The 20,385-nt window shown below is 39.6% G+C and overlaps 1 protein-coding gene across 1 annotated transcript in view; it reads right to left on the bottom strand.

Moving 5' to 3' along the window:
* Nucleotides 1–19,674: 19,674 nt before the first annotated feature.
* LOC308094444 (uncharacterized protein) overlaps nucleotides 19,675–20,385 on the bottom strand; it is a 64,322-nt gene continuing 63,611 nt past the window's right edge. The window contains exon 7 of the mRNA XM_080441099.1: nucleotides 19,675–19,821. The gene's annotated coding sequence lies outside the window, so the exon portion shown is untranslated. The remainder of the gene's footprint in view (nucleotides 19,822–20,385) is intronic.

Below are 20,385 nucleotides of genomic sequence, written 5' to 3'. Positions count from 1 at the left end.
CTGAAACCAAATGCAATGCAATGCATGAGATTTCCGGAGGGAGGGGGTGTTTACCAGGCTAGACCTCTATCACCCTATGCTCCCATTTGGAACACCCCACATTACCTTTTATTTTCAAGTAGTATATTTAAACAATTGGTGGACAAAGGTATTTCAACTTTTATAAATGTATATAAAAACTGAATTTTGCTTTCTATTAGAGAAATTCAAGAACATTTTTGTATATCTAACTCACTATTTTTTTGTTTTTTACAATTAAGAAGTTTTATTCAGTCCACAGTTATTTACTGTGTTTTACAACATTTGGACAGTTTGGTGTTTATATTTACTACACTGAGTGAGTGTTTATTGTTTGCCTTATCACACTGTGCAGATACCCTGTTGTTAGTGATTGCATCATAAATGCTTGAGCTCATGTTAATGCTATTATGCTAATTTGTTTTTCTTTATCGTTATTCATTTCAGGCCACAGGTTCACCCTTACCCACTCATACACTGTATGGACAATAAATCATTGGAAAGAAATCCCTTCTCCAGACTCCTGATTCTCTGACCGGAATCTAGTCCATATTCGCAGTCTCAACCAGTATATTATTTTAAAGTTACAACTGTACTTAAGTACAGTTTTGAGGTATTTCTACTTTACTGGAGTATTGTACTTTACTGGAGTAACGGGGGTTGACCGCGACAGGGGGCCGTGACGGGATGGGACGGGACGAGACACGCAATAAATAACCCCACATTTGCAAGACCACTTTGGTAGAGGTTTGGGTTGTGTAGTTACCTTGCCATCATGATGTAACTCCAAAGGTGGACAAGAAATAAAAAATAATTTCTCCATTGACTAGAAATTTATAATTTAAAATATGCTCCTCATTGACTTACAAAGAGGCTCCTTTAAACCCATAACTAATAATTTATATATATATATATATATATATATATATATATATATATATATATATATATATATATATATATATAAATATAGTCATTGTGAAACAATTATGATTATGATTCATGGTCACACACTATTTCAGTAATTCATTTGATTATATCTTATTGTATTTATTTCATTTTATTTGAATGCAGGGTCATTAAAATGAGTCCATATACAAACACATGTTTTGAATTAACTGTGGAAAAACTTGAAGAACAAGGCACTAGATTAAGTAAGCTTGGCTGTTAGCCTGCTCCTGACCAGGCTAACTTCACAGCTAAATTGCCATGGTAACTAAGCTAGGCTTGCTTCAATTCTCTTTTGAGGAATCGGATAAGGCTAATCTTAGCCAGGGTGAACTGGCTAAACTGATCTTCAAGATAATTCACCTTTTGAGGAACCGACTCAGCTCTAATCCTGGCTAAATTAAGCCAGGATAGGTGGAAAAGCCAGGCTTTAGCTCTAATTCACCTTTTGAGGAACAGGCCCCAGATGGGTCCGCTACAGTATTGATACTTTTACTTAAGTAAAGAATTGGAGTACTTTTTCCAACACTGGCTCCTTGTGTCCGTGTGCGTGTGTCTGAGCGTGCGCTCTCAAGCAGATATCTAGGCATCCATTTAGAACATCAACCCATAGGATCTTTGGCACATTGTGGTTCACACTATACTCTCCTGATTTAAATGCCAAGTACTGTAATGACACTAAAACAAGAAATGAGGACGCAGTCATATTAATACCAGGTTGCTCTCTCCAGCATCCCCGCACGGAACCAAATGGACCCGTGTTCCGCCAAATAATATTTTCCACCACGGTCCGCACGAGTACTGCATGACTGGGGAGGAAAGTCGTTTGCGGCGAGCACCACAGTTTTTTTTTAAATAGTTTGTTTTGTGGCAACGACCACAACATTTTTTTTTTAATAGTTTGTTTGGTGGCGACGACCACACACTTTTTTTTTCTTTCTGGGCTATGATCCCATAGCATGGGAGGACGGCCGTCGTTCAGAGAATGGAGAAGTCTCGGGGAAGTGTCCCCATTGGCTTAAAGGATTGAAGGACAGCCAATGATGAAAAGGTCGCTAGAAAGTGTTTAGTAGTTAGTTGATCAGTCTCTTCCTAGACCAGGCTGCAAGCAACCTGGTAACAAGTCTAATGTCTTACCTGTCTGTTTTCCCTGGCTGTGAGAATAGTTAATCCAAAGGGTTTATAATGATAAAGTCCTCAGAGAGACGGGCTGGGTCTCATTGATCAGATGGACACACTACACTACACACACTACACTACAGAACTGGGAAGAAATTTCTGTCGTCATCCCATCATGTGCGGTCAACAAAATAAGAGCTTCCTTCCCATCTGAAACCACAGAAAAAAGGGGCTTAGGGGTTGACACTAACTTTGACCGACTGCCCGTGGCAAGTAAATAAAGCTTTCGGGCAAGTGGAGTTTGCTTTCAGGTTGCCCGACAGGCAAGTGCATTCTGTCTTCATACGATATTATAATATAGGCTATTTATGAAGAACAATGCTACCTTTTTACAACTAGCAGTTAAACTCATTCTGTTTTTTCAAAGTGACTGTTGCCACTCACATGAATTTGTTCTACAAGTGCAAATTTCACCTATCATTTTATAATGGAAAATGTACTTTTCGGGAAGTGGGCATGACCTTTGAGCAATAGACCCCTTAACAGACGACGTCACACTGGTTGCAAGCGTCATACTGGTTGCAAATTAAACCTATTCTGTCAGGTCTCGCTAGGGCGCGCAGCACTAGCCAACACACAAGAGGGGGTTGGGGTGTGCTGAAACCAGCGCACCCCAAAACAACAGGTTGAGAATTGATTGCATGAAACAATCACCTGTGCTTCCAGTCTCAATGTTGGTAAACAAATAATTGGTCTATTAGAACATGACCTGCACTTGCCCAACGGGCAAGCGCCTCTGAGACCTTAGTGTCAACCCCTGTATTGTGACAATACAATATTGTCACAATATCGATAGAGGTATTTGGTGAAAGATAAGTTCTATTGCCCAGCCCCATTTGAAATAACATTTTATTTTACTGTCATGCTACCTAGTGGCACACCCCTCATGGGATTATATGACACCTTTTCAGCAATCATATCAACACTCCTCAACTCAAACCTAACCCTTTTAGGTTCAGGATGTAGCCTATACATGTAGCCTAATATTAAAACTGCCATTGCACATTGTAACCACAAGGTGGAAACATATACCACTATATTTCATTCCTCCCCACAGTCACCACCAGTGCATCAAAATGCTTTACTGGAAACATCTACATCTACATTTCCCCCAAATGAAGCTTCAATTAATTACGGTGAGTTGACCTGGATGTGTTTTTTATGTATCTTCCAAGAGATGTTTGAATTTGCTAAAAAATCACAATCACGTAACAGTTTTGGTCTATATTGAGATCACGGTTATTTAACACTTATTTTGTAAACATCATAGATTTATTGAACTTAAAACTGAATATAGTTCTGAAAGCCTGTCCCAACCCCGACGTCGGAAGGATCATGCATTGCCTTTTACAATTACATTCTTTGTTTGTCATCATCCATCTTTTCCACGACTGGTCTATCCAGCCAGTGGTGGAAAAAGTGCTAAATTATTATAAGTCAAAGTATAAATTCTGCAATATAGAAATACTCTGTTACAAGTAAAAGTCCGGAATGAAAAATGTACTTGAGTAATAGTACAAAAGTATTAGCATCAAAATGTGCTTCAAGTACCAAAAGTAAAAGTACTCATTGTGCAGAATGTCCCATTTCAAGTTTTCAAATGAGAAAATAGCAGATCTACAAGCTCACAATGCGCCGCATCGCGATGCATTGTGAGCTCGTAGATCGTCTATTTTCAAATGGATGAAATGTATATAGGGCTGAAATGGTTTATATATGTTTTTTAATAATAATCCAAATCTACAAAGTAACTATTCTAAAGATTTCAAATAATTGTAGTCGTGTAAAAGTACAATATTTGTCTCTGAGATGTAGTGGAGTAGAAGTATTGAAAAGTTTAGAAAATTGGAAATACTCTAGTAAAGTAAAAATTCCTCAAAAGTGTACTTAAGTACAGTACTTGAGTAAATGCACTTACACCACTGGTAACACTGCTGTTGTGGCCCTTATGTGTGCAATGTAGGTGGGGCCCCTGGTGTGGCTATTGTGATGGCAGACCCCTGAACAGTGTTTGTGCCAAGTTTGGTGCGGATGGGAGCTACAGTGCACCTGTGGCAGCCAGGGGGCCCGCCACAGACCACGGTTGAACCACAAAGTATCATTTAATAATAATTCAAGTAGGCTACATAATTTAACCCTTAGTCATTCTCAGAGACAGAGCGATGAAGGTGGACCTTTATTAATCTCGTGGGAAATTCTGTTTCAGCTTCACCGAGCAGCTGATGGTTGCTCAGACTGACTGGCTGTTAGGGGTCCAGTGTCTTGCTTAGGGACAGTTTCCACATGTATTCGAGGGGAACCGGGAGGCGAACCGGTACCTTCTGATTACCAAGTACTGTACTTAAGTACACTTTTTTGCTATTTTTACATTACCTGAGTATTAGCCAATTTTCGAAACATCTGTCAATTCGAATAATAGCTGATGCTGCTGAGCAAGAGCATAGACCATATTCACACGGCGGCCATATTGCCATTAAGTCAATGAAATGCCACCCCAGTTGCCACAGCAACGCAATGTTAAATTCCAAAATGGCCGCCGTGTGAATATGGACTATTGTGCACAGTGTGCAGGATTTGTGTTCATGAATTACTTGTTTCAGTTATCACTATGTCCAACGCACCTGCATCTGAACAAAGTAGATGTGTGAATATTTCCTTTGCATAGATTTCTAATTTGTGACAATTATTATACTGTCTTACCTTTACCCTGTATCGCAAAATACCTGTAATAAATATTTGTATTCCTCCATTTAAAGAAATGTCTAAATGGGATTCTGTCACAATAGTAGGGGAGTTTAGAGGCTCCGTGAGCACCCCAAAACACATCTCTGTAACCTGTTTTTTTAGGACCCTAAAGGTGTCTAGTTATGATTTCTTCTTTTTGCCGTTGTCAACTAATGTCCCATGGGGTTTATTTTTAACCCTTTCTGACACCTACCCCCAACCCAAACCATAACATGGAGATAACAGAGAATACCATAACTCTTGAAGTAAACAACATACAGCGACAAATTAACACATTTTTTTATATCATTTTGACCCAAGGAATTCATGATTCAAGCACATCTTGACTATATTTCAGGACATAAACAGCCAAAAACTAGCAGAAAATGTTCAAATCACAATTATCACATCTATATTTCTCTTTGTACTAAACTTTTAAGGTGTATTTTTTTTTACCATATGTTTTTTAGGACCCTTATGGTGTCTAATTAAGATTTATTCTTGTTGCCCTGGTCAAATAATGGCCCATGGGGTTCATTTTAACCCTTTCTGACACCTATTCCCAATCAAACCATAACATGGAGATAACAGAAAATACCATAACTCTTGAAGTAAACAAACTACAGAGACAAATGAATAAATTTTTCTATATCATTTGGACCCAAGGAATTGATGTGTATATTTCATAAACATAGATACAAATCTAGGTCATATATTCACTACACAAGGAGCCTACAGACAGACGAGTGGATTCAAGCAGAGAGGTGACTGTTGGCCTGAGCTGGGGGTGGACGGTACAATTAACATTCTCTTTGTTGTTTACCTGGGGGACAGGAGGTCTAGCTTGTGTCTCCCATCCCCCCTTCCTGGCTCATACAGGTGCAAATCGAATCAGGGACTCAAAGTGTGATCTATTGTTTGTCTGGGTGGGGTCTTACTTTTGAAGGCTGACCCCCACCCACCTATTCAGTGCTATAAAGACCATACTGATTTGTGACTTAGTGTGTGTGCAACTCCAACGCCGTGAGGCTGTTGGAGGGAGCTGAGGCTCCATAGGAAGGCTGTTTGTACTTGTAATAAACTGGAAGCAAAGAAACCTCACTGACTAGTGATGACTCCATTCATTCTCACCACTGGAACAAGAAACTATCTACAATATGGCGTTGTTGGCAACTACAAAAGTGCAATAGAGCCTTTAAGTCTGTGGTTCTCAGATACCACATATGGCTTGTCGGCAGTGGAAGAGATACGACATATGGCGTTTAAGTCGGCAGTCGCGTTGGTTTGTTTTTTTGGGGACGTCAGTCTCCAGGGATACTGAGCCAGGCGTCGGAAGAACATGCGCGGTCGGGGAAGTCTTTGCCTTGCGGTGGGTGGACGGATCATGTTCTCTTCCACAGACGTGGGGGGACCACCGTGTAGGTGATTATGGACATCGGCACGACATGACGACAACTTTTCAAGGATCTGCAGGGAGAGGACCTCATGACCAGGTCTAGGATGGCTGTACAACTCGTCTGGATGCACAACTTGTCGCCTGCGATTGCCCGTAGAGCGCTCTGTTGTGAAAATGCAGCTATCTGTTGGACAATCTGGGGACTGCACTGGACGGCACGGCTGGGGTGAGAAGATGACATTGGGGGGACTGCGAGAGAGACATTATCGAGCGGGACACTGCGCATGTGGGACCTGAAGTTACATTTTTGTGAGAATGGTGGGTTAACCTGTGGGGCGTTTGGCGGCCATGGTGGAAGTGATGCGAGGGTGTTTTTTTACTTTCTGGTCTCTGGGATTAAATGTGGATATTATTATTTTTTTGAGTAGGCGGCTGAGGTCGATGTAAGAGATTGATGCGCTGAAGTATAAGTCACCTTACATTGTTGCCCTGGTCAAATAATGGCCCATGGGGTTCATTTTAACCCTTTCTGACACCTATTCCCAATCAAACCATAACATGGAGATAACAGAAAATACCATAACTCTTGAAGTAAACAAACTACAGAGACAAATGAATACATCTTTCTATATCATTTGGACCCAAGGAATGCATTAAAGTGGTTAATATTAAGATTCAAGCACATTTTTACTGTATTTCAGGACAGAAACGGCAAAACAAAATAGCATAATATTTTGAAATCACATCTATATTTCTCTTTGTACTACATTTTTAAGGTGTATTCTTTTTACCATGTATTTTAGGACCCTAAAGGTGTCTAGTTAAGTTTTAATCGTGTTGTCAAATAATGTCCTATGGGGTTTATTTGAACCCTTTCTTACACCTATTCCCAACCCTAACCATACAATGGAGACAATAGAAAATACCATAACTCTTAGTAAGTAAACAACATACAGAGACAAATGAACACATTTCTATTTATCATTTTGACCCAAGGAATTCATTAAAGTGGTTATTATTAAGATTCAAGCAGGTCTTGACTCTATTTCAGGACAGAAACGGCAAAAAACGAACTGTTGAAAATGTTCAAATCACATCTATATTAATCCTTGTATTAAATACTTAATTTAGGACCCTTATGGTGGTAAGATGGTTAAGATTTCTTCTTGTTGCCCAGGTCAACTAATGTCCCATGGGGTTCATTTGGTGACCATTTTAAATCAATGTCCACAGGAGTGGCGTTTTCATATCTGAACCAGACAACGTACAAAGACAAAATAAACCCACTTTTTCATAGAATGTTTACACCAGGAATCTAATGGAAAGGTCACTGACATGGTACAACCATTCTTTATTGGTGAAAACACACAAATATCAAATTCTGGCTTATATTTAGGCATAATATATAACTTTCTTAAATAATCAAAACACAATTTCACTGATCAGTATCATCCATCTCATCATCAAACTCCACCTCATTCTCTTCCCTCTCATCATCATCACCACTGATGACACCAGCAGCCAACAGGTCAATGAGAGATAGGGGCAGAATTGGCCCACAAGACCAGACAGGCTCCAAAATCCCTCCTTCCGTCTTCTGCCACCCCTGACCATCATCATTGGCTCAGCTGCTCGCTTGTAACAGGTCACTCTATAGTTCACCCACTGGATGTGGGGGATGAGTGTGTCCTGGCATGGGGGCAAGCAAGCTGGTCCACGCCTCAGCCTCTACTGCGCCTTGATGGAATCAAGGCGCAGTATGGATGGACCACTCTTGATTCCATCAAGGGCGCAGTAGAGGCTGAGGCGTGGACTTTCGGAGAAATTCATAGTGCAAGGTCCAGCCACCAGGAAACCCCAGGACTTTAAGTTCTTTCTGGGCAATGAGGAAAATAAGCGACAGCTCTGCCAGTTGATGCTCAAGGTCTGGGGGAGTAAGGAGGCAGCATCCCGGCTGGTAAAATGTGAAACAGCTGCTCTCATCGTGGAAGGAACAGCTCATAAACTTGTGGGATTAGATTGAGAAGTGAGTTGATTGATCAATACCTAGATAACTTTGGTGAGTTATTGTGTTAGCAGATTTGCCAAGAATGATTGTTGATGTTAATGACGACATCAACCTGCTCATCTACCTTGACACTGGCACAGGCAGGCACCGTCAGCTGGTAAATATCACGGAGCTAGCAATCTCTCTTGGGCAGCCATACTGTAGCACCCTGCTTGGGTACCATCAGGGCTGTACTAGTTCATTCAAGGGCAAGGGCAAGGTGGCACCACTCAAAAAGCTCCAGAAGAACCCCAAATTTCAAAAGGCTTTCAGGTTGGTGTATGATCATCCTAACAATATTTAATGATGATGATAAGAGGGAAGAGGTTGAGATGGATGATACTGATCAGTGAAATTATGTTTTTTTATGATTGAAAGTTATATTATGCCTAAATGTAAGCCAGAATTTGATATTTGTGTGTTTTTCACCAATAAAGAATGGTTGTACCATGTCAGTGACCTTTCCATTAGATTCCTGGTGTAAACATTCTATGAAAAAGTGAGTTTATTTGTATTTGTACGTTGGTTCAGATATGAAAACGCCACTCCTGTGGACATCGATTTAAAATGGTCACCAAATGAACCCCATGGGACATTAGTTGACCTGGGCAACAAGAAGAAATCTTAACTGGAGTAGGGCATTCACAGAATAGTCGAATATTCGAATATCAAACCGACTATTCGACTATCAAACCACTATTCGACTATTCGGGGAAAAAAAAGAAAAAAAAGAAAAAGGCATTCTTTTATTTTTTAAGATTTTTTTTTTTTAGTGGCTTTTCTAGAGCAGACATGCAGCTGTGAGCTCTGGTGTGACGTCAACTTGCATTCCTTGAGTCGAGTCATCAATGCAATTAAAAAAAATTAAATGTTTTAATTTTTTATAATCAAATCGAATAATCGAATATTCGAATACTTTTGGGTCGAATAATTCAAATACCATAAATCACTATTCGTTAATGCCCTAAACTGGACACCATAAGGGTCCTAAAAAACATGGGGTAAAGTAGAATACACCTTAAGTATTTAATACAAGGTGTAAGCGCCCTCGATGTAAATGATGAAGCGGATTGGTTTCAACGGGTGTTTTTATTTTCTCTTTGGAAGCGTGGATCAACACCGTGAAAACTATGAAAAAGAATAAATACTTTTACAAACAAATATTTCATAGTTTCATTCAACAATAAAAGCAGTGCATTTGAATTAATCACTTCAGTACAATTCAACAATAAAATACTTTAGTTGATTGTCAATATAAGTAAAGTCATTTAACATAGAAACCCAAGCAGACATAAAGCAAAATGCACCATAACCAAAGTATCATATACCTAAACAAAACAAACAAAAGTAATTAAGCCCAAAGTAAATAACAAATGAAAACACAAAACAAACAATCCTATACCTTGCTCCGGCTATCGAGGGGCTAACATCTCTGTTTGAATGCCACCTGGAACCATGATTCATTGTCACCCATCATAAACAGTTGCATGTCAACACTGGTCACAGCAGGCACTGTGGAAAATACAAACTGCTCAGTACACTGAAGCTACACATGTCTGGGTTCAACATTTACCGAAATAATGTGTGAGGCATTTCCAACAAACATACCGTGTTGCTCTGCTAGGACACACACACACGCCGTCTCTCTGTCACAGACTGAGTGTGAATGCATGGGGGGTGTGTGAAGCGAGCTGGTTTAAGTGCGTGCCGGTGCGGTGACAGGATGTTTCAAAATAAAGGTAAACCCAGTGTACAGGAAGTATCAAAATAAAGGTATCCCAAAATAACGTAAATAAACAGAGCAACTTCAAACCAAAATAATTGAAGTTAAAAACAGCAAGTGTCGGGGACACTTACACAAGGATTAATATAGATGTGATTTGAACATTTTCTGTTCGTTTTTTGCCGTTTCTGTCCTGAAATAGAGTCAAGACCTGCTTGAATCTTAATAATAACCACTTTAATGAATTCCTTGGGTCAAAATGATAAATAGAAATGTGTTCATTTGTCTCTGTATGATGTTTACTTCAAGAGTTATGGTATCTTCTATTGTCTCCATTGTATGGTTCGGGTTGGGAATAGGTGTAACAAAGGGTTAAAATAAACCCCATGGGACATTATTTGACCAGGGCAACAAGATTAAAACTTAACTAGACACCTTTAAGGTCCTAAAAGACATATGGTAAAAAAAAGAATACACCTTGAAAATGTAGTACAAAGAGAAATATAGATGTGATTTCAACATTTTCTTCAATTGTTTTGCTATTTCTGCCCTGCAATAGAGTCAAGATGTGCTTGAATCTTAATAATAACCACTTTAATGCATTCCTTGGGTCCAAATGATATAGAAACATGTGTTCATTTGTCTCTGTATGTTGTTTACTTCAAGAGTTATGGTATTTTCTGTTATCTCCATTTTATGGTTTGATTGGGAATAGGTGTCAGAAACGGTTAAAATGAACCCCATGGGCCATTATTTGACCAGGGCAACAAGAATAAATCTTAACTAGACACCATAAGGGCCCTAAAAAAACAGGTTACAGAGATGTGTTTTTGGGGTGCTCACGGAGCCTCTAAACTCCCCTACTACAATGGATTTTATCCATTATTATTATAATCTTTCTTTACTGGTTTAGTTGTAAAACAATGGTATTGTATAGGCTATATTGGACCTGAAAGGCCAGCTTAAACACTTTTAAATATCTCCTAGGACCAAAAGTACATTTGGTTCTAAATAAACAATGGGACAAACACACTTGCACTCCTTTCAGACAGAAGCAGCCTGTAAATTGTTTTGCAAAAAACTACTTCAAATACAAAGACAATTTGCAACAACCAGAAGTTGTGGTTTAAACAGGACAAAGCTCTGTGGGCTACCAATTCATGCACTTGAAGAGAAAGTGCATAGTACTTCCTTTCTACATGCAGTCTCCTAGACAGAGCAGCTTAGCGTTGAGAATGTCTGCATTTAAGGTAGTTGGACTCCTCATCTGCATAGCAGCTTCAGGTATGATAAACTCCTACCTATATATTTATATTCAGAATATATATTTGGTTGTTAACATTGTTGTTGAAACGTACTATAATTGAAGTGTAGACATAACCATGAAGCCAGTGGTGGAAAAAGTACTCCCATTTTTTGCTTAAGTAAAAGTATCAATACTGCAATATAAAAAATACTCTGTTACAAGTAAAAGTCTGGAATTCAAAATGTACTTAAAGTACCAAAAGCAAAAGTACTCATTATGCAGAATGTCCGATTTCAAGTTTTCAAATGTATAAACATATTGCGACGCATTGTGAGCTTGTTGATCGGCTATTTTCAAATGGCCAAAATGTGTATATAGGGCTGAAGTGGTTAATGTATGTGTTGTAATAATAATCAAAATCTATAAAGTAACTAGTAAATAAAGTTTTCAAATAATTGTAGTGGAGTAAAAAGACAATATTTGCCTCTGAGGTGTAGTGGATTAGAAGTAAAAGTACTGAAAATTGGAAATACTCAGTAAAGTAAAGAATACCTAATAATTGTACTTAAGTACAGTACTTGAGTAAATGTACTTAGTTACTTTCCACCACTGAGTGTAGACAACCATTTTTCTTTTCTTTTTTTACATAATCATTTTTTTGTTACAGTGTTTATTATATCATTACTAACACGTTCTGTATTATTTTGATGTTGTGTTGTTTTATTGATTGAATATTTTATTAGACAAAAATGCAAAACAGCATGAGTACTGTCAAACACGGGGTCTAAAAGGATAACACAGAAAAAGTCCTTGCGGTCTTGTTTCCATTGGGGCCCTATGTATTCAATTCATCAACATATAAAAAAAAACAATGTATAATAATTAATTTCCAGCGGTGTCCAGTGATGTGAAGCAAGAGCACGTTCTGAAGGGAGAGGATGTTCATCTACTCATCCAGAGACCTGACCTGATACAAGACCCTGGCGAACTTGAGTGGAAATTCAACGGCAATAAAATTGTAAAATACACTTTCAGTGACGAAAAAACTCTGAATATATATCCAAACTACCAAGGAGGAAGAGTTGATTTTTCTTTTGAAAATTATTCTTTGCTATTGAAGAATCTACAGCAACAAGACAGTGGACTTTACCAAGCAATAGCGTCTAAATACGAAGTTATCACTGTTTCTCAGTACAATGTGATCGTCCAAGGTAGGTTCATGTTTCTAATGTTCCTCAACCCATTAAGACCGGGAACGCATCTGTGTAATTTTTGTATTTCTTTGGCTATTAAAAAAGACAGCAGATATACAAGCTCATAGCACTGCACCGAGTGCCGCGCTACAAGCTTTGAAGATCTTTAACTTTATCTTCTTTTAAAGGAGAATTTTGGACTAAAGTTTTATTACCTTTTCTATGATGTTATGATATCTTAGGATGAATGGTACAGTAGAAAAATGTCATAACTCCACCCCTGGTCTGCTACAGCTTAAAATGTGCGCGGATAGGCCTTAGGTTAGATCACATATTTTAATAGCTTATTTTTTTCTTTTTCTTTTTGTGAGAGATCTGACGTTCATTGTGACAGAACACTGTCCAAAAAAAAAAGAAAAAACAGAAGTCTCGCTAGATGAGATTGAAATCTCGAGATTTCAATCTCATCTAGCGAGACGTCCCTCTTTTCCTCCCTGTCCCTCTCTCTTTTTGATTGGCCAAGCTTCGCGTGACGTAGTGCTCTGATCTTCAGATTTCAAGTGGAGGCTCCGAGGAGCACTTTTTCTAGTTTTAACTAAGCGAACATTTGTAACTCAAATCTTTGCCTCTGGGGATTCAACAAATGTCTTCTAAATCCTAACAGTTTTCTGAAAAAACATATGTTTCTATGTCAGTGGTCCTCAAACCTCTGTCAAACCTCTGTCCACTACCCTACTTAATTTTCAGATGCAGTGTCTCCAGTACATCTGGCCGTGGTCTCAGTGTGGTCCAGCTCTGGTTCCTGTAACCTGACAGTGACCTGCAGCAGCCAGAACTCCTCTGTCACAAACACTTTTACGTGTGACAACAACCATCACTGCTCTCAGCAGGGAGGAGGAGAGAGTTCAGAGGTCACAACCTCCACCGGTCACCTCTCTGTCTACATGTCTGAGGGGTCAGTGGTCGTCTGTAACCATAGCAACCAGGTCAGCAGGAGCGACGACACCAAGCAGATTACGCCTCTGATGTGTCGACTGGATTCAGGTGAAACATGTTTCACTTTAAAAAAATGTAATACATTTTGTTAGTAATACTTTCAAAACAAGAGCACCGGCCATTATTCTGAGACTGGCAACAAATAGGTGAACTGACAATTTCAGGAGGTGAAGTGCAGTGGTGGAAAAAGTACTCAAATGTTTTACTTGAGTAAAAGTATCAATACTGCAATGTAGAAATAGTCCGGAATTAAACATTTACTTGAGTAAAAGTACGAATGTATTGGTATCAAAATTTACTTAAAAGTACCAAAAGTAGAAAGTACTCATGATGCAAAATGTCCCACGTTTTCAACTGTATAAAATGGAAAAGAAAATCCTTTGAAAATAGCAGATCTACAAGCTCACAATGCGTCGCATCCCGACACATTGTAAGCTTGTAAATCGGACCAAATGGCCCAAATGTATTTAGGGCTGAAGTGGTTAATGTATGTTTTGTAATAATAATCAAAATCTATAAAGTAACTAGTAACTAAAGTTTTCAAGTAATTGTAGTGGAGTAAAAGTACAATGTTTGCCTCTGAGATGCAGTGGAGTAGAAGTAAAAGTATTGGAAATTGGAAATACTTAAGTGCAAATACCTCAAAATTGTACTTAAGTACAGTACTTGAGTACATGTACTTACACAGTACACACCCTGGACATGATGCTAGTAATGTCACAGGGACTTAACACCCCCCCCCTCAATCCATTCTGGCACATCCTAAATGTTGTCAAGTGATGTAAAAAGTCATGCAGTTACAAAGTGCCTGTAAGGCAGAACATTGTTACAGACAATAATGTTGGCATACTTGTCAAACACAGCAGACAACAATCATGGGTAAAGGAAACAACGCCTCCTCCAAATTGAGCGGCTTCCTATAATAGCTGATATTGAGCAGTACCTTGCTAACTGTTTGGCCCGGCCGGCCATTTGTAGGCCCCTCACAACCAACTTGTGCACGTGCCCTATAGGCTACCAAACTAAGTTTACATCTATAGCCTAGCTGTGAGGTGGTCTGCTGTAGCTGAAGATATTTTAGCACTTGTGGTTAGGAAGGCTTCCTCTAAGCTGTACAGCCGACCTCGAGAATGAACACCTCCCTATGGTTTTCATTAACAACAATGACATCCGGGGTGTTCGCTGAAATGTTAGAGAACACAGAGTCATCTTTACACAGGCTAAACATGCTCGGCTTCACAGTAGAATGCTTATACAGCATGATGGAGGACCTGAAAATAGAAGAGGTATCTTTTGACATCAAATCCACTATTCTGTCATGCCTACTTATGTAGAGTCCCCTGTAGCCTATACATGGCACCCATTTAAGACGTGGGACATGGTTTTCATGATGTATACAGTGAGAAGTATGGTTGCCTGGAAACCAGATGGAGAGGTTAAGTTTAGATGGAAAAACCTGCAACCTCTCTTTCAGAGTAAAGACAACAATACACTCGTCTAAGCTCTAAGGCAACATTTCTGAACACAGAGTGAGAGACAGAATGGTCTGCAGCAGGGAGTAGGGCTTTCACCGACTAGTCGACTAGTATAACCACTTTGCCCAATAAAAGCCTATTATTGGGCAATGGGGATCCTTGGAGACGCTGCTGTGGTGCTGTGCCAGAAGCGCTTCCCTTAAAACGCCATAAAAATAAGGGCAGGAGGATAATAATAATAGTAATATAGTAGTAGGATGGCATTAAAACAATGCCCCCCCCCCCCCCCCCCCGCATGCGATGTAAATTTCGACTAGTCGACTACCACTGGGTCAAATTAGTTATTAGTTGTGAATGCCCTAGCAGGGAGACATGCGGCCTTCCCATGCAGTCTCAGCTCAGTCCAATGTTGCCGCTGCCATTGCTGTTGTTGTGCCCCCCCCCCCACACACACACACACACACACACACACACAGAGGGAGAGGTCATTTTACTAATATCTTTTGCCAGAAAATGTGTCAAATCAAGAATCAAAAACATTTTGTCATATCGGGCTCTTGTGTGTGTTCACAGGTCATAGGTCAATACTGCCATACGTTATTGTGGGATGCGTGGCTGCACTGGCTGGCATATGTGGAGCTGCTCTCATCGCTGTCTGCATTTATAACAAATGTAAGTTCCAGTGTACTTTTCACCATTCTTCAAGGCATGATGAACAGGTAGCCTATACTGTAGCAAGTGAATGCAGTAACATGAAGGCATAGTTTTTTTTCAAGCATAGTTTGAAAACACAAAATTAAGGCTTATTATAAGAGGGTGAATAAATTAAAGAAAGTGGTTATCATATTCATAATTGACTGGCACCATTTTTATTTTTTTCAGGGAATGTACGAATTGACATGACAAATCCAATATATGGTTCCCTTCAGGTAAGACTCTTTTAAAATCACTTTTTAATCATCACTGCCTGAGCTTCGCCAGTTGCACTGTGAAAAACCCTTTCTAAGCATTTAAAATACTGTTTTTGTTTAAAGTTGAAAAGTTAGTTGCAGTACACAGATTAAAGGGATAGTTCACCCCGAAAATGCCTTTTTTTCTATCGATTAGTCACCCCATGGAGACTTCATGGATATTTTTTTGTTTTTGTCTCATTCCTAAGCCAATAATTTGATGACCGGCAGCGGTTCCGGTAGGAGACACAATGAGTCTCCTTTGTATCTCCTACCGGAACCGCTGCCTACCGGTCCGCTGGTCATCATATCATCGGCTTAGGAATGTGGGAAAAAAATATTTTGGGGGGGGGGGGGGGGTGAACTATCTCTTTAATACACTGTATATAAAAAAGGCGGGGGGCGGGGCGGGGAGTTTGAGTGACGGTAAACTTTATGAAAGAAAGGATGTGTTTTGCTCTATAGCTTCCAGCAATGGGGAATCCATGACCTGTTAATGGTCAGGAGGATCCTGGACCTGAAGTTTCTTCTCCACCGACTCCCTCTGTATCTACGGCCACCACCCAGACCAGAGACACCACGACCATGACCTCTGACCTGTATGCCAAGGTTAATAAACCTAATAGAGCACCGAAGTCCTGACGTCACTGCCAGTGCGCATTCCGCAGGTTCATGGCTTTACTTTATGTATTGATATCCTCATTGGGGAATCTTAGATCGCATCATATAAGAACTGTGTTCCAAAAATAAACACACCACCCTGGCGTTTTTACTCATATGGATATGATTCAAGCATCGACTGAAGGTGTAAATGTACACATTTACCCAATGAGTAACACAATATAAACACTAGAAACGAGTCAAACAACCCAAAGACTACATTTCCCATGAACGCGGCTGCTGTGGGGACAGTGATTTCAGACCCGGAAGTAGTAGTTCTTAAGACTTTTAAGGCAGAATTAATTCAATTTTTGCCAGAAACAGGCTGTATCAAATATGAATGAATATCATAAACGATGCAGAGCCACCCCCCTGACAAAAACGCCAGGGTGGTGTGTTTATGTTTGGAACACAGTTCTTATATGACGTGATCTAAGAAACCGAAGGTCAAAGGTCAACCAAAGAGTACGCTTTTTGTATAGGATTGGACGTCTAGTCAGTAAGAATACTCTGAAGATTCTTGCAGGGGCCCTCATACAAGGTTATTATGATTATGCATGCACTTCATGGTATCACAACACCTCCAAGGCCTTAAAAACAAGGCTCCAAACATCCCAAAACAAACTAGTAAGGCTACTTCTTGGCCTCAATCCCAAAACCCATCTAACCCCTGCTCATTTTGCTAGGATTGGATGGCTTAGGGTTGAGGACAGAGTACAGCAACTTGCTATGGGCCTGGTCTTCAAGAACATTGGGATCCCCCTGTATTTGTCAAAATACTTCCAAAATGTTAATGAAGTCCACGATCATAACACCAGAGGCAGCTATACAAATCATGTTCAACCCAGATTTGGCTCAACAAAGGGGATGAACTTGTTCTCCTGCTATTCATCAAAAAATGTGGAATGCCCTACCAAAAGGAGTAAAGGAGTGTAAAACCCTACTCACTTTCAAAACTGCCCTAAAGATACACCTTCAGGAGGCTGCAATTCTAAAATGGCCCCTGTCTAAGTCTTAACCTACCCCCCTACCCACCCCCCCCCCCCTTATTTCTTCTCTTGTACATATTTTTCACTCTTCATACCAGTAACCTGTAAACTGATTGTATGACATTCTGTATAGTAGTGTGTATATCTGTCTGTCTCTTATATGTCATCATGATTTGTGTGCATGGGGTTCTCATCTTAAACAAGCTCAGTGCTTAATGAGTCTCCCAGTTTAGTAGACCTTGTATTGTGAATTTGTACTTCCATGTACTGTTGTTCTCATGTCTTACTAAATAAAGTACATCAATCAATCAATCACTTAAGTAAAAAATGGGAGTACTTTTTCCACCACTACTGAAAAGAGATGGCTGAATTGACCAGTCGTGGGAAAAGATGGATGATGACAAACAAAGAATCTAATTGTAAAGGGCAATACATGATCCTTCTGACGTCGGGGTTCGTATAGGCTTTCAGAACTATATTCAGTAAAAAAAATTATCTATGATGTTTACAAAATAAGTGTCAAATAACCATGATCTCAATATAGACCAAAACAGTTGTGACTATGATTTTTGCCAAAATCAAACTTAATTCAAAATACATCCAGGTCAACTCACTGTACTTTTTTTTTAAGCTTCATTTGGGGAACATTTGCTGTAGATGTTTCCAGTAAAGCATTTTGATGCACTCACTGGTGGTAACTGTGGGGAGGAATTAAATATAGTGGTATAGGCCTATGTTTCCACCTTGTGGTTACAATGTGCAATGGCAGTTTTAATATTAGACTACTTGTATAGGCTACATCCTGAACCTAAAAGGGTTAGGTTTGAGTTGAGGGGTGTTGATAGGATTGCTGAAAATTTGTCATATAATCTCATGAGGGGTGGGCCACTAGGTGGCACGACAGTAAAACTAGAAAATGTGCTCCTCGGCGCACAAGTCTCCGCCAGCAGACGTGTGCTATTTTAATCAAATGAAATCACTTACCCTATCTTTAACCATAGTTCTCTAGGAATGTTCTAATTCTTACTTAAAATAGAACATGTATCTACTGTATCTAATGAGATTTGTGGCTCGTCATTTAGGGATTCTTTGTCTCTGTTTAGTGTTCTTTCTCTCCGTTTCTTAGCTTTGGCCTTCTGCGCCTTTGCTTCTTCATCAGGTTTCAGATGATGATTTGCTGCTTCTTCAGTTTGCGTAATGGGAGTTAGTTTCATTGTGTGATCTCAGCCTCTCCTGTCTAAGCTATTTATATATTTATATTACATATTGTGATGTCACGTGAAACTGACCAATGCTAGGTGTTCTCAGAGGGACACACACCTCTGGTGATTTGTACTGGAAGGTACTGTTCCAATCAAGACTGATTGATCCTGTCTTACCTCACTTCAAAAAACATAAATGGCATTTTGAAGTGACACACCTATTTATAGGATTTTATTTCGTCATGCGTCCCTCTAGCCAATCAAAAGCATTGGTGTCAACATATTGTCACGTGTCACGTGGAGCTTGACCAATGTTAGCTTGGCTAGGGGGGAGGGGGACACACAGCGGGACGAAGCGAAAACATACTCTCCGCCTCCGGCGGAGACAATAAAATGTTATTTCAAATGGGTCTGGGCAATAACAAATACCTTTATCGATATTGTGACAATATCGTATTGTCGTAACCTGTACCTGTACTACAGGTCATGTTATAATTGCCCAAAGGTCATGCCCACTTGCCCGAAAAGGAGATTTTCCATTATAAAATGATGGTGAAATTGACGCATGTAGAACAAATTCATGTGAAATCCAATCGATAGCTGCAGAGTGGCAACAGTCAACAGTCAACAGTCAGAGTGGCAACAGAATGAGTACAACTGCTAGTTGTAAAAAGGTAGCATTGTTCTTCATAAATAGCCTATATTATAATATTGTATGAAGACAGAATGCACTTGCCTGTCGGGCAACCTGAATACTGCATACTCCACTTGCCCGAAAGTTTTATTAACTTGTAGATGACAAAACCCAACCAGGAACATGCAGTAATCTGTTGCACTTGAATTAAATATCTTAACTGCAAAATAAAGCACGTTTTCTGTTCATTATCGTCATTTATTTGTGAAAAAAAGAAATCATTCCATTTGCAGTGGAGGCAGCCAGACGCCTGTGGTTCCAGATGGGAAGGAAGCTTTTATTTTGTTGACCGCACACGACGGGATGACGACGCGGACGTTTCTCCCCAGGTAAAACCAACACCATCTCGCGAAGGACCGGTATGCTGTGTGCCGGTAACGTCTAAAACAGAATCAACGACATGGATGCGAAAATGAGATAAAAATAACTCATGCAACATGCACATACATAGTGATCCCTCAAAAAGTGCAGTTCACTGGGCTCGTTTAAAACAGCCCTGAAAATTCACCTTTCAGGAGGCCAAAAAAAGGAGGTAGTACTATTTTCCCGTTAGACCAGGGGTGATGCAACTTTGATGATGGAGAGGGCCACTGTATTTCCACACTCACTCCAGAGGGCCACATTGCATATACTGTTGGGCAGACACCTCTTATCTCCCTATTTTAACTTTTTTCGGAACTGAATGCCGTACTTCGCCATGTCACACAAAAGTAGCAAAAATAGCCGATCTACAAGCTCAAAACGCGTCGCGATGCGACGCGTTTTGAGCTTGTAGATCTGCTATTTTTGCTACTTTTGAATTGGAATCCAGATTATTTTTTTGCTATTTTGGAATCCTGAAAAGTTACATTTTAATTTAATTTCAAATGCATTTAGTTATACTTAAGTTAACTTTTTGAACTTAAATACAAATACGTTGGAGATAAAAAAGACAATAGAATTTTT

Source organism: Gymnoscopelus braueri (assembly GCF_963280865.1).
Source record: "Gymnoscopelus braueri genome assembly, chromosome: 10".
NCBI classification, from domain to species: domain Eukaryota; kingdom Metazoa; phylum Chordata; class Actinopteri; order Myctophiformes; family Myctophidae; genus Gymnoscopelus; species Gymnoscopelus braueri.
The sequence above is the reverse complement of the archived record's forward strand: the minus strand, read 5'-3'. Positions and strand labels throughout refer to the sequence as shown.